Source organism: Echinops telfairi, unplaced genomic scaffold (assembly GCF_000313985.2).
Source record: "Echinops telfairi isolate 266 unplaced genomic scaffold, ASM31398v2 ScPeMD7_3533;HRSCAF=4204_0, whole genome shotgun sequence".
Lineage (NCBI taxonomy): Eukaryota > Metazoa > Chordata > Mammalia > Afrosoricida > Tenrecidae > Echinops > Echinops telfairi.
Window position 1 is genome coordinate 84,816,237 of NW_022107431.1, and position 15,897 is coordinate 84,832,133.

Here is a 15,897-nt window from a genome sequence, read left to right on the forward strand (position 1 = left end):
TTACAGCTTGTTGGCTGGATTTACAGCTCTTACATAGAAAGATGCGCTCTTGTCTGTAGGTGTTAGGGCAATCTTTTTGACCAGGATCCTGTAGGAAAGACTTGCTCTGAAGCAAACACAGAAATGGGCTTCCTATGGTTGGATGGGAGAAGGAAGAGAAAGGAGAAGGTTTCTATACCCAACACTGAGAGCACAAAGTTTGAGCTTGCAAAATGTTGTCCCTATTCATTTAAGACATTGATGATTATTTTTCTCCTGACTAACATACACACACACACACACACACACACACACACAATCTGTCTCACCAAATAAAAAAATCATGTCTAGTGCTTCTTACAAAATACTTACTTGTAGGTTTTATCTAATTAACCTACCCTAAAAAGTTAAAGTTGTAAACTATTTCGCTTTACTTGGATCCACCATCAATGCTCCCCCGTGTAAACAGCAGTCGCAACATCAAATGGCATGTGACATTGGCAAGTCTGCTGAAAAAGACCTGCTGAAGATCAAGGATGTCATTTTGAGGACTAAGGTAGGCCTGACCCAAGCCATGGTATTTTCAATCATATCATATGCATGGTATGCACGATTGAAAAATCACATCACATGCAAACCATGGTACTTTCAACCATCTCCAAGTTGATCATTGGATAAGGAAGACTGAAGAAGTATTTGAATCATAGTGCTGGCCACGAATATTGACAGTACCATGGACTGACTGCCAGAGGCACAAATCTTCAAAGAAGTACAGCCGTAGTGTTCCTTAGAAGTGAAGATGGTAAGACATTTTGTCAGGAGAGACCAGTCCCTGGAGGACATCATGCTCGGTGAACTGGAGACGCAGGGACAAAGAGGAAGGTGCTCAGCAAGATGGACTGAGCCAGTAGCTGCCACAAGAAGCTTGAACATAAAATCAGTCCCGAGGGTGGCGCGAGACAGTGCTTCCTTCTGTCAAGAGGGGGGATATGAGCTGGAACTAACCCAGTGGCGCCTAACAATGGCAACCAAAAAAAATTAAAAGAAGTCTCTAAGTCGAGCTACTATTCAAAGTACTTGGCTGCTAACTAAAAGGCTGAAGGTTAGCTTCCACCCAGCAGTGCTTAGGAGAAAAGGCCTGGTGATCGACTTCCAAAGTCACCAGCTAGTGAAATCCCTGGGGAGCACAGTGCGACTTTGAAATGCCTGGGTTCTCCTGTTTCAGTTGACCTGATAGCAACTGGGTAAAGAGTGAAAGAAGGTTATAATTAATTTATTACACACACACACACACATTACTCATGTACTTAAAAACAAAGAACCACAAATGTAGCAAAACGATCAGCATGCTAGGGGCCCCTAGGGCCACCTTCTTCCCTCACCTGGATACACCATGATTGTGTCCTGGGTGGCAGCCCACAGGATGAAGGATCCACTAGGCTCCAGGTCAGGAAAATGAAGGGGCTGACTCCATAAACCACACCTCCCTGGCCTGATGTCTAGATTCAGGGTTCTAAAATACTGAACTGCTCAATACCTATGCAATCTCTCTCTCTCTCTCTCTCTCTCTGCCAGTGACACATGTTAGGCAACTTCACTTTGTCTGCTTTGTGTTACACTACCAAAGAATGCTTTGTTCACATTTGACTTGGAAAGATGAGGAGTGACTGGTGGCCAAATGGCTCCGCATTGGGCTGCGGAGATCCACAGGGTCAGCATTTCAAAACCACTGGCCACTCCTCAGGAGAAAGGTGGATTTTCTATTCCCATAAAGAATTACAGTCTCAGAAACTCGCAGGGGCAGTCCCACCCTGTTCACTAGGGTCACTATGAGTTGGCACCAGCTCGGTAGCAGGGAGTTCCTTGTTTCGTTTTGTTTTTAGGAAGATGAGACTCTCTGGTCTCATGAAGGTTCACAGTCTCCCAAACCCTATTTATTCTATAGAGTCACAATGAGTCAGAATCAACTCTATGGGAGAAGATTTGGGTTTAGGTTTGGTTTCAGGGCTTTCTTCTTGGGAGTCCCTAGATGGTGCAAATGGTTAAGGACTCAACTACTAGGTGAAAGGTTGCAGTTCAAATCCACCAAGAAGCCCCTCAAAAAATAGCCCTGGTGGTCTGCGTCCCAAAGGTCATGACCTTGGAAAGCCTGTACAGAGTTCTACAGTGGACACAGGGCACTGCCAGGAGCTGGCATCCACGTGACAATAAGGGACTTTCCACAGGTGGGTCTGGCCATGACCCAGGATGACGTGGTTGGCACTGATTCGCCCTCTGCTGTGGTGACTCCAATAAGTGTATCTCAGCATTCCCAAGAGTTATAGGAATGGAACACAGAATTCAGAAGGAAGGATTGGAATTAAAACCTAGGGTGTTAAACTCTGAGCATTCTATCTAAAATCCTCCAGGAAATCAATGAGAACCCTTGCTCGCCTGAATCTTTAGGTAGGTAAATGAGCTAGAAAAAAATACCTTAATGATTTAGCAATGGGTAGTAGCAGATACAAACTTAGTTGATAAATATACAAATTTTCTTATCTTTACAAAGATCTATAGATTAACTTCATTTCTATTTTGAGCCTCCATTTCACCAAAAGCATAAAACCTTTAACTGGATCAATTCAGGATTACATCTTTACTGTGGGGCACTAAAGGGGACAGGGTATGTGTGAGTTCATCTAGCACTCAGAGCAGTATATTTACATTGGCAGCTCCACAGGTCCTTTAAAGGCCAATTCCTCATTCCCTGCCCCTCTCATGCATGTTGATCATTCTCTTGCTCCTAATCTACTGTGACATGGGGGGCCTTTGTGAGGCTGTATCTACAGTCTGTCTACCTACGGTTTACTTCATTAAGGTATGGCCACCTCCCTGGTACCCAGTCCTAGAAATAAGGCACACATCCCCCTATTTTACAGTCTAATACGTTAAGATACTGGTTCTATCATTACGTTCCCTTAACATCCACCTGAGAGACAGAACCCCATGTTCAAGAACCCCCATGTGATTAGATCGTTCCTACTTTCTTGTCCATTCATCTCCCTTCCAAGCACCAGAGACAGGGGAGCTGGAGACTTCAAACGGCATGTTGTGCGGTCTCCTAACTCACTAGCATATTTCACAGTCTTTCCTCCACCCACAGGCGTAGGCCTCAGAAAGCCCAAGGCCAGAAAAGGAGGACTTTATAGCCGTTTACTGTTAAGCATCTATCCTTTCACTGATGAAATCAGAACAGACCATAGAGCCAAGGAGATAAAAGATGGGCAAAAAACGTAAAGAATTGCTGTTAGGTGCCACCCAGTTCTTTCCGACTCATACTGACCATACATGAAACAGAGCTAACAGCGGCCAGTCCTGCACCATCTTCACAATGACTATGTTTGAGCCCTTTGCTACAGCCACTGCGTCAATCCATCTCGTGGAGGGTCTTCCTCCTCTTCACAGTCTCTCTATTTCAGCAAGGACGAAATCCTATTCCAGGGACTGGTCCCTCCTGATAACATGCCCAGAGTACATGGGATGAGGTCTCGCCATTCTCACTTCTAAGGAGCGTTCTATCTTCTTCAAGAGAGATCCGTTTGCTCTGCCGGAGACTCATGGTATTTTCATCATTCAAATGTATCAGTTCTTCATTGGTCTTCCTTATTCATCATTCAGCTTTCACATGAATATATGAGGCAATTGAAAACATATATATTTATTAAAATATTATAAAAATATTATAAGATATATATATGTATGCCATGGCTTAGGTCGGGCTCCCCTTAGTTCTGAAAGTGACACCTTGGCTCTTCAATACTGTCCCATGGTCTTTTGCAGCAGATCGGTCTAATGCAATATGCCGTTTGATTTCTTGACCGCAGCTTGCATGAGGGTTGACTGTAGATTCAAGTAAAGTGAAATCCTTGACAACCTCAATCATTTCTCCCTTGTCATGATGCCGTCTAACGGTCCGGTTGCGAGGATTTGGATTTTCTTTACATTAAGGTGTGATCATACTGAAGGCTGTCATTTTTTATCTTCATCAGCAAGTGCTTCAAGTCCTTGCCTTCAGCAAGCAAGATTTTGTCATGTATGTATCACAGGTTGTTAATGAACCTTCCTCCAATCCTACTGTTAAATTATTCTTTATATACTCCAGCTTCTCAGATTATTTGACCAACATACAGATTGAATACCTGTAGTGAAAGAATACAACCCTGATGCAAGCCTTTTCTGATCTTAAACCATGCCGTATCCCCCTTATTTGGTGGGATTTATTGTGAATTTGTTTTAATTTTACTTAACTTTGACCTGATCTTGCTTGTCTCTTCCACAGTTGGGCACTGGTCTTGTTTTGACTGATGATATTCAGCTCTTCCAACACCTCTTTCTACAGTTGTAGGGGATTTGATTCCTGGGTATACCATCAGACAAGGTCCTCGTGTAATGGCACCAAAAATGTTGTTGGAAAGAGCATTTGCAATAAAGGAATTGTAAGACTTGCAAAATTCTATCGTGTGATCTCTAGCTTCATTTCTATCACCCAGGCCATGGTTTCTAACTTTCTCATTCCAACCACCAGTAATTATCAAAGCATCTTGATTGCCTGTTTGATGGATTTCAGACTGAGAAATTAGTCGAACATTTCAATTTCTTCATCACTGGCTTTAATGGTTGGTGGGTGAACTTGAATACGAGTTGTATTAACTGGTTCCCTTCGGCGCAGGGCTGTCGACCTACCCCTAATGACAGCATTGTGCTTCAAGGTAGATCCTGAGACGTTCTTTTGGTGATGAACAGTATTCCATTTCTCTTGAACTCTTCATTCTGCACAAAGCAATCTCATGGGACCATGTGATTGTCCACTTCAAAAGAGCCAATACCAGTTCCGTTTCAGCTCACTAATACATCTATCTTTATGCCGTCCATTTTATTTTTGACAACTTCCAATTTTCCTGGATTCATATTTTGTACATTCCACGTGGGTTTTTAATGACTGTTTGCAGCGCCTTCTTCTCGTTTTGAGCCATGCCCTATCCGTAAATGTCGGTCCTGAAAGCTTTCCTCCGTCGGTGTCAGTAGGCCATCTCTACTTTGAGAAGGAAATGTCCTCACTTTTATTTCGAGTGCCTTCCAACCTGAGGAGTCCCTTTTCCAGCACCATACCGGACAATCTTGCAGTTCCACTGCTATTCGTCAGGTTCTCAGTGGCAAACCCCTCAGAAGTGGACCACCTCCCCTTCTTCCTAGTCTGTTCTTAGTCTGAACGTTCAGCTGCAACCTGCTCACCATGAGTGACCTGAGGGTGTTGGAAACACCAGTGGTATAACTCCGAGCACCATAGCAACATGCAAGCCCCCAGAGCTCTACAAACTGACGGGTGAGTGGCGGATATAGTAAGAAGAGAAAAACTGTACTATTTCAAAATTAGAACCCAACCATAATGCTAGCAGTTCTAAATAGGTTTTCACATACCCTCCTCATAGAATTCTCTTTCTCAAATGCAGATATGATTGCCTAACTGTGCTGACCATAATCACAAGGAACATCAAGACCAATTAACATAACATTGTCACAAAAACAATGTTCTCTTATCCAACTTCAGTGACATTCACTGCCATTGAGTCAAGGCCAACTCAAGCAACTCTACAGAACAGGGTAGATCGGCCTCTGTCAGGTTCCCAGACTATAACTCTGTATGGGAGTAGAAACTCCTCCTTCCTCCCACAGAGCACCTAGTGGTTTCAAACCGATGCCCTTGCGATTAGCCAACCACTGTGAAACCACTCTGCCGCCAGACCTCCACCAGTGAGTAATGAAGGTGACCTTAAAAGCTTACAAGCCACCATCTAAAGCTTGACAATGGAGCAAAAAGGAGTGGAAATCAAAGATACCTGGGGACAATTTGTCCGAAGCACCAATGAGTCACTCAAACCTTGGCCTCCACAAAGCCCAGTGAGACCAGAGGAACAGATGGTGTCTGGATCCCACTGACTGCTCTCAAAGGGATCATCAGAGAGGGCTGGGTGAGAGAGGGATCTCGAACCCGTTTCCGTATACCTGCTACACTGATCACATTTTAATTTTTTGTTCCCTGCAGCTGCAGAAACTCCCTCTACCCTTCCTCCCTGGAATGTACCCCTGGCATCTGAGTTAGTGCTGTAGCATTGTTAATGCAAAATCTTAAGATAAAGAATTCTCTTTATCAGAGCCTTGAGGCACTGACACACAGAGAAGAATACAGATTGTATTCCCGGATGTGAAGGCCATAATCTTTAGATAAGCATGTGTAATCTACTGACTCCCGGAAAAATATTAAAAGCCCTACCCTGTGAGAGAGAAGACAAGGAAGTCTTGGAGAATTACCCCACTGACCTTCCAGAAGTGTGACTAAAATGTACACTGATTCCCACCCGCTGTGTGATTGCCACAATGGCTGGTGGCAAGGCCCTCTGTTTAGTTTCATTCCTGCATCGCAGATGGGGCCCGTGGCTTCTCTCACTAAGTGAGGACATCTGTTGTTCTTTCCGGCCAGAGGGACTCTATGGGCCGCTGGGACCCGGAGACCCTGGGGGCCTGCATTCTAGACATCCTAGCACCTAAGTCTGGAGTATGTGTGCTCTTGGCATCTCCCGTAGCAGCACCTAGTAAGATTTCTGTTTGACCCCGGGAATGCCTCACGCTTGGGTGTCTCTCTCTGGGCTGTTTGGGTTAACCACTGTAATGATGGAAGCGCAGGCTTCCGTCCTGGAGGAAGAATCTGTGCCGACGAGCGCCTTGTTCTAACTTGTGATGGTGTGCCTCTATGACCGAAAACAAATAGCGTTTGCTATAATCAAGCCTGACCAAGTACAGTCTCGACTCTGACGAAAAGGAAGGGCCTTTAAGTGGATCCTTAAGTTATTATTTTTTGTCGGAACTAGCTTGTGGGGACCTGTAATGAAATTGTTTGACTGTTATGAAAAAGTAATGAAAGGTTCCGTGTGTGTGTGTGTGTGTGTGTGTGTGTATCAACCTTAGCATCTGAGCCTTTATGAGTGACTTAAATGAAATTCTCCAGGGATCTCAAAAGAAAAAAGAATCATTTAACTGAAATGAAAAAGAGAAGACTTTAGATGGATGCAGCAAGTTGCAGAAGGCCAGAGTAAAGGGTAGCAAGTCAGAGAAAGAGTTGCCTACAAGGATGAAACAAGGAGGGAAAACAACAAGCGGCTCTCTCTTACAAGAGAACATCTGGTTATGCCAGAATATGGAAGACGGTAAAAGAAACCTAAAGTGATACAGTGACTTGTCAAAAGTTAGAAGAAAGGTAAACAGAAAGAAGAGCGGATGTCTTCATTAAGGGAAGGATTATAGTATAAGAAATATAGGGGTCTGTAAGAATTAATCCTCACTAAGTGCCATGATCTGTTATTTCTTAAAATTAACCAGGGGGAATGGAAGAAAGCAAATTAACCATCTCGTTTCAGTTGACTCATAAAAAGCCTTGAAATTGTTGTCTCAGAAACAGCAATGCCAAGCCACCTGGACCCTGCAGATACTGAGCATTTGAAGGCCGGGCCTGTGAGCAGCAGGCGCCTAAACAAGGACTTCAGGGAGCAACCCAACTGGTCCCTACGCAGAAGATGACCTTTGCCCCACCTGATTTTCACCCACTCTTCCCTCTATACTATAAACCTATCAGCTTGAGATGAACTATGAAAGTTTATTAGTTGTTAAAAAAAAGTCTATTAGTTTATTAGGGACCTTAAACACCACCTTCTCAGATTGCTGGCATCTCAGTCAAGCACTTGTGATAGATACCCGTGTGCTCTGTGGCTCAGGAGAAACAGGCTGCAGGAGTCCGCACAGTCCACGTTCTCGTCCACTTTGCCTTGAGCCCCTTCTCTGTGTAAGTTTATGTTTTTGTAACGAGTTGAGGGCCATGGCTGTTTTTTGTAGCATCATCTAAAAACCTCGGTTCTTTTTCTCTTCCAAGAAAAACTGCTTCTTGCACCTCGTTTGAACTCTACACTCTTAGGAGTTAGTCTAAAAAATTCTAATTAATTCCGGTTCTGCAAACAAATGGTTTTGCCTTAATGCCTTGTGTTTAACCTTATTGTCTTCTTTTGGATCTTGTGGACTAGTTTTAATTTTTTTAAGCTTCAACCTGAACTTACATACAAGCCATTGATGGTCTGTTCCACATCAGCCCTGGGCCTTGTTTTGGCTGATGATACTGAGTTTCTCGTGATCTGCTTCCACAGATGTAGTTCATTTCATACCTGTGCAATCCATAGTTCATAGTTGCCATTTGTGTTGTTTAAAAAAAGGTATCTGCTGGACATTGGGCCTCCACTCAAGTACTCCCTCAAGTCAAGAACACTTTGTTCTATTAAACTGGCATTCCATGATGCTCACCTTCCCAACACGATCACTGAAGACAAAGCAGGCGCAAAAGCAAATGTGGTGAAGAAAGCTGATGGTGCCCAGCTAGCAAAAGATATAGCGTCTGGGGTCTTAAAGGCTTGAAGGTAAACAAGCGGCCATCTAGCTCAGAAGCAACAAAGCCCACATGGAAGAAGCACACCAGCCTGTGTGATCACGAGGTGTCCATGGGATCAGGTAGCAGGCATTGGAGTTGACTTTCTCCTCAGGGCCTTGCACTTGGCCTGTCACAGTGCCTCTGCTGGTGTTCTTCACGCAGTCAACCACTCCTAGTTTCTTTGCTTCTCCTTCTGTGTACATTCTGAAGCAAACTCCCTGCACGTTGCTGAACACCTCATAGTCCACGGACTTGAGCGACTCTTTGGAGGACATGGTGGCGGCGAGGCCTGGCCGAGGAGCCGGAGCGGGGTTCAGGGCGCAGTGACTCCAACTCCGGAGGAGGCGCATGGGGTGGCCCGGCGACCTCACGCCAGTCGCCGGTCAACCTTATTGTTTTCTTAAGCAGTACTCTGTCACTTGAGTTTTGAATCAGTGACTTCACGTATTTTGGTCTAAATGGCTTTACTAATATTCTTAATTCTATAATATTGGCTAGATTAATGATATTCATGTTATTTCTCAAGCTAATAATGCTGCCTCTAAGGTAGACTATATATAATAATGCTGCTTCTAAAGCGGAGTGTAAGATAGAGAGATTATTTGTATATAAATATCTTAAATGTAAGTGGATTTTGAGCTCATACTTAATCTAAGAACAATTAGTTCTTATAATGTGGCCCTGCTTATTACTGGTCCTCATGGAAACATCACTGACGACATGGGTGCATAGTGCAATGGTGAAGAAATCAGATGGTGACTGACTATCAAAAAGAATAGTCTGACAAGTTTGTCTTCTGGAACATGTACACTGATACTGATAAGAGCTCTCAACACATGGAATCTAGGACAGATAAACCCCTTAGGAACAGTAATGGGAGTAGTGATACTGTGAGGGTAGGGAGGTGAGGAAAGAAGGGGTAGAAGCAGGGAAACTATTACAATGATCAATGTATAAGCCGCCCCCCCCCAGCCCGAGGGGATGAACAGCAGAAGAAGGGAGACAGTGGAGTGTGTAAGATACGAAAATAATAATAATTTCTCATTTATCAAGGGTCCATGAGGGTAGGAGGTGGGGGAGGAGCTGATACCCAGGACTGAAGCAGAAAGAAAATGTTTTGAAAATGACGATGGCACCTTATGTATAAATGTGTTTGATACAATTGATGTATGGGTTGTCATAAGAGCTGGAAGAGCCCCCAATAAAATAATTGATTTATCGTATTAATTTTTTTAAGTGTAAAACCAAAAAAACCCATCACAAAGAGTATGTCTACAAATTAATTTTAGTTATAGAAAATACTGCGGACGGCGCCGTGTTCCACTCCCTGGCACCACTGTGAGCCTGAGCTCTTGACGGCATCTAAGAACAATAATAGCAACCAACGTTTCTAGTCTATATCTCTGCGTAATTGAAAAAAATCGCTCTTCATCAGTCACTTGAAATGCAGTTAGTATTTTGACACAAATTTAAGTTTTTTTCAGTTAATAATGACTGTTCAGAACATTTGTAGCAAAAAAGTCATGCTGTCCTTATACTCCCCCTGAAGAATACTAGCCAGTAGATGATCATGTACAATAAATGCAAATTTAAAAAGAAAGGAGGGAAAAAGCGAAAGCTTGTTGTAACAAGCAGCTGCCTAAATGAAGTGTCAGCTAAGCCCACATGGAAGAAGCACCCCAGCCTCTGAGATCACACAGTTATTAATCATCTAAATCATAATCAGAAGAGAACATTGTATTGCCAGTTAACTTCTGAGCCCCTGTTTGGAGAGGGCTATGGTAAGGGAAGGCCCAAACGCCCTCTGCAGAGGCATTCACCTCATGCCAAAAGTCAGCAACAAGTTCTTCACCTTCAACAGATCTCATAGATATGAGATAGTTTACATAGCAGTGGGGGATGAGAGAGGGGTGTTGAGCCAATTCCGGGATGCCTCTGCTACACTTATCCAATTTTAGGTTTTAGTTCGCAGCAGCTGCAGAAACTCCCTCTGTCCTTCCTCTTTGGAATGTACCCCAAGCATCTGAGTTAGTGCTGTTACCTTGTTAATGTAACATCTTAAGATAAAGAATCAGCCTTGAGGTAGTGACACCCACAAGAATCTAGATTGTATTCCCAGATATGAAGGCTATAAACTTTAGATAAGCATGTGTGATGTACTGACTCCCGGAAAAGTGTAAGAACGATTTGGTTTCATGGGTAGGGTGGAACAAACTCAAAATCATAATAAAGACCAAGACTTCCTTGTCTGACGGAGACTGATGGAACCTCCAAGACTATGATTGATAGTCACTCTTCAGGCCTGGCTCTTGCCCCCAGGGCTGGACTGTCAATCAAACAATGGACAGGCTTGTAAGGTGAACAGTAACCCCAGGGAGATAGGCAATCCTGACAACAATCAACCCCATCGGGTCAAAGGGACAGCATTTGCCCAGGTTAGAGCTCAGAAGGCAAGAAAGGCTAAGAAAGAAGGGCACAGGAAGGATGTGGGGAGAATGTCGTCATATTGCAGAACCTGCTATCAATGCCCCATAGCAAAATGGGTACGGATTGTTGAATGGAAAAGCAGTTTGCCACCTAAATTTTTACTCAAATCACAATAAATGCCAAAAATATTAATAATAAAACAACCCCCAAATGATCCCACATCTCCTGGAGTGGCAGTATGAGACCCTCCTGCATTGGGAAAGAGAGGGGCTTGGGTCACTGGGATATTGGCTGGGAGAGACACTATTTGCACGGGTGGGGAAGGCAAATATTCACATGGAATTTTTCACTAAAACATTCGTTTCTGGGAATAAAACTAACAATTCCCAAATCTTTCAAAAACCCCACTCTGGCTCTCACTCCTGTAACACGCTGGTCTCCTTTGAGAAGTTCCTCTTTCCTTGTGTAAAATCAAGCATCTTTATCACTCTGTATAAATGCTTTCAATTGATTCAGTGAAAAGAAGGTTTTGAAGCTAACCAGGAGATTATTCAGCCATATTGAAAAATTAAATTCTGATACATGCTGCAACCTGGATCATCCTTGAGAACACTATGCTGGCTAAAGTAAGTCACATGTGAAAGGACAGATATCCCATGACCCACTTAAACGAAATATCTAAAATAGGTAAGTGCATAGAGCCCAAAGTTTATTCGTCATTGCCAGAGGCAGAATCAACGAGGGAATGTGTGTTATTGCTCTTACTAAAGGGATCCTAAGTTTCTCATTAGGGTGATACAAACCTTTTAGAAATAGAAAGCTGCTTGTAGCACAATAGAGTGAAAGTAAATAATGTAAGTGAATTGCGCTGTATCTACTTTGCCGCAATAATATTAAATTAAATTTTAAAATAACTGTGAGGCAGTTTCATGATCAATCTCCTCTCCTCCAAGATGCCCTTGGTTTCCTGGCTGACCAACAACACCTTCCTTCCTTTTCTCATCAGACCTCTGAGGTCTCTTTTCCAGGAAGTGGCTGGAGGGACTTCCTTCAAGAAGGCTTCCTCAGCCTCTCTGCCCGGATTCTGATCACAGCATGGGTCCTATGAGCAGCATGGATGCGGTCTGTGTCACTGTTCTGTGTGTTTGTATGGTTGTGTCCTGTGCTCCCATCAGTCAGGAAGCTCCCCAGATGAGGCCTGCACCCCTATATCCTTTGCCAGAACCCGAACCACTTAGCACAATGGTTTGCACACCGCCCACACCACACCCACTGCCAGCGAGTCACGCTATTGGACAGAGTAGGATTGCTCTGTGGGTTTCTGAAATGGTAACTCTTTATGGGAGGAGACAGTCTCATCTTTCTTCTGTGGGGTGTGCACACAGATGGAACTTAGTCATTTCTGCAACGTGATTTCTGCGTTTTCAGTCCCACTTTTGGGTAATCATTTATCAACAAACAAATTAGCTAGTTATCAGTAAAACAGCCACCGTTTCCATAGTGAATCATCTGTATTTCCAAATGCTGCACAAAATACAACACACAGCATTGCCCATGCAAAGAGGATTTTCAGTACAGGCATGTGGTCACCTACATTCCTGGTAGATACTGCCTGGGAGCTTAGATGTTTTAGCTCTCTAACCTGGAGAGCTAAATCCGCTGTTGTGTTGATTGATGTGTTCCCCTTGCTTTCTTTTAGCCTACTGGATTAAAAGTCAAAGGGTGTAATTGCCATAACACTGGGAACAACAACAACAAATAAATGTAGACATTGTCTCTGGCTGAGTCAAGGAGTTGCCATGGGGTGGATGCTGACTCATGGAGACCCCAAGTATATGAGGGTAGAACTGTAAACTCCAAAACTCTGCCATGGAGTCAATGCCCACCCATAGGAACCGCTAGGACATGGTAGAACTGTCACTGTGAGTTGCCAAGACTAACTCTTCACGGGAGTAGAAAGCCCTGTCTGTCTCCCTTGGAGTGGCTAGTGGTTTGGAACTGCCAAGCTTGTGGCTAGCCACCCAACGTGTAACCACTACACCCCCAGGGTCCCTACGTGTAGAATTGTGCTGCATAGGATTTTCAGTGACTGTTTTTTTGGAAGTAGATCCCCAGGGCTTTCTTCTGAGGTGAACTCTAGACAGACTTGAACCTCCCATCTTTCAGTGAACAGCCACCTATTTCACCAGTTACACCACCCAGGACTCCCTCAGAGTGATCTGTTGGTTGGTGAGTGCTGTTGACTCACAGTGACCACTTGAACAGAACAGAACAAGACTATAGCATTTCCCGGGCTGTAATCTTTATGGTGCGCACATCATCAGAGAAGCTGGGTTCTATGAAGAAGAATGTGGCCTCAGGCTTGGAGGCAGGTGTGTGAACAACCTGCAATATGCAAATGATGCAACCTCACCTGCTGAAAGTGAGGAGGACTTGAAGCACGCGCTGATGAAGATCAGGGATTACAGCCTTCATTCTGGATTACAACTCAGGGTGATGAAAACCCCCATCCTCCCAATTGGACAACAGGGAACATCATCATAAACAGAGAAAAAAATGGAAGTTGTCAAGGATCTCGTCTTACTTGGCTCCACAATCAATTCTCATGGAAGCAGCAGTTAAGAGATCAAACGATGCATTGCATTGGATAAATCTGCTGCACAAGACCGCTTTATGTTGAGCAACATTTTACATGTGATATTAATGATATTGTTTGATAATTTCCACATTCTGTTGCATTGCCTTTCTTTGGAATGGACAGAATTAGGGATCTCTTTCAATCTGTTGGTCAAGCAGCTGTTTTTATTACATATTTGATAAAATTCTGACCGAAGAACTGATTAGAATTCTCTACTTCATTATTAGCTTTCATGGTTGGTGTGTAAATTTGAACAATAGTTGTATTAACTGAACTTCCTTGGAGGCTTATAGATATTATCATATCACCAATAGCAATGGAAGATTCCTTTTGCATTTGTCTCTTTTTTTGGTTGCCATCCCAATGTATTTTTTAGAAACCCTTTTCCTAAGCAAGAGAAAGGCCTGCTAAGCACAAAAGCAAATCATTCAGATGAAGGAGACCATCAGCAGGAGGCCAGAACGGTGTTCAAAGGATTCAATACCTTGTTGCCAATTATAGAAAACAAAAGAAATTTGTCACAAAATCGTGACTGGTGTCAGACCGATTCATCACTGTCACCGATGTGACTATAGAAGCTGAGACAGGAACCAGGATTGGGAAACATTCACCACTGAAGATTAGAAAATCGTACAGGATGGTTCTCTGGGACCTCTGACCACCTTGGTCTAAGGATGATTCATGATCCTGGAATCCCAATTTCCATTAAGGACATGCCCAGGCAAGTCACTGAAGGTGAGGCTGCCCCTCCCTAGGAAGGCTAGAGGCATTCTAGTAACCCAATTCCAAACCCTCTGCTTGAGGACAAAGGTGCTCGCACTGCTGGTTTACAGTCAGAAAGAACGCAATGGAGGTTGAATGTGTGTCAAGACTCCCAACGGAGTGGGTTCCGACTGGAAAAAGTCACCTCGCACAAATCAAGTGCTTAGAATTTAAGCTCTAATACGCTCCTCAACTCATCCCCCGAACCTGGAATTATAGACAGGCTTCTGTTAAATTTACCAATCCTTCTAAAGTCACTAATCTAGGAAGACTTCTCTCATTACTTTGGGTAGAAGGGACCATGCGTTTCTCCAAATGCCATGTATCCTAGTGTTCAAAGTTTATAGCTTTGCCTCTCCCCAGGTTGTTGACTCAGCAGTGTAGCAATGTCCTATTGGTAGTCTCCAAGGTCAACTACCCTGCTTCTCTCTGTAAAGCACCTTCCAAGAAGTCAAAGGTGGGAGCTAAATTTGCAAGGCCATTCAAGATCATGGAGGTGCCAGGACCTACGGACAAAGTCAAGCCAGAGGTCACAGAACTGAAGGGGTCGAAAGGCAGAAATCAGAGTCAGGTCTTCAGAACCTAGAGAGTGGAGTTTGGGGATTAAAGTGAAAGCAAAAGGAAGATTGGGGTCAAGGCTGGGGTGGGAAGACGGAAAGTACCTACTAATTTTCTTGAACAGTAATCTAGCATGGGTTTAAGGCCAGTCAGGAGATAGTGTGTGGGCAGACATATCTGAGATATGAACAATACACAATTGATCAAAAACGTAAATGATAGGGGAAAGAGAAAGGTTAACTATCTTTTGCAGACAATGAAATAGCTTTGACTGAAGCTAGACTCCATAAAACCTTTAGTTTGAATGAGCTATGGGCATACGAAACTGATGACTTACTTCCTGAGCTTAGGGTCACTATTTCATCTTCTCTTCTAACTTCTGTCCAATTTACCTTGAAAAGGATGGTTGGGTCATGTGGCAATTATATGGTCAACAACTTTTTTCCCCATGTGTTGAAAAAGTTTATATTTAGCATTAGGCTGCTGGATTCAGTTTTGATGGTTCCAATTTTGTTGGCAGTCTCTCGTCTAAAGCATCATAGGAGACTGTCAAACATATGCCTTCTTCTGGCCATCAGGCGTGATCAAGGTGTTGACCTTGGCTGTGTCAATGTCACAGAGCTTCTTCACAGCCTGTTTGATTTGGTGCTTGTTGGCCTTGACATCCACAATGAACACAAGGGTGTTGTTATCTTCTATTTTTTTTCTTGGGGGACTCCATGGTCAAAGGGAAATGTTAAGTAGCTAGAGAAGGGACCAGGTGTGTCTACTGAGCATGCACCAATTCAGGCCCTTGAGCCAGGTGAGCTTAATTCAGCCAATTCCCAGCAGAAAGCCCTAAAAGTCAGAACCTGAAGACCACTGCCCTCTTTTTCTAGCTGCTTTCCACTCTGCCATGCCTGGTCTGTCTGTCTACCTCTACCCCTCCCCTCTCCCTTAGGGTGCCGCGGGTGAGTGCGCAGTGCGATGAGGGTGCTTGTGTTCATTTACTGTAAAGCTGAAACTTCTGTCCATTTACAAACCCGCT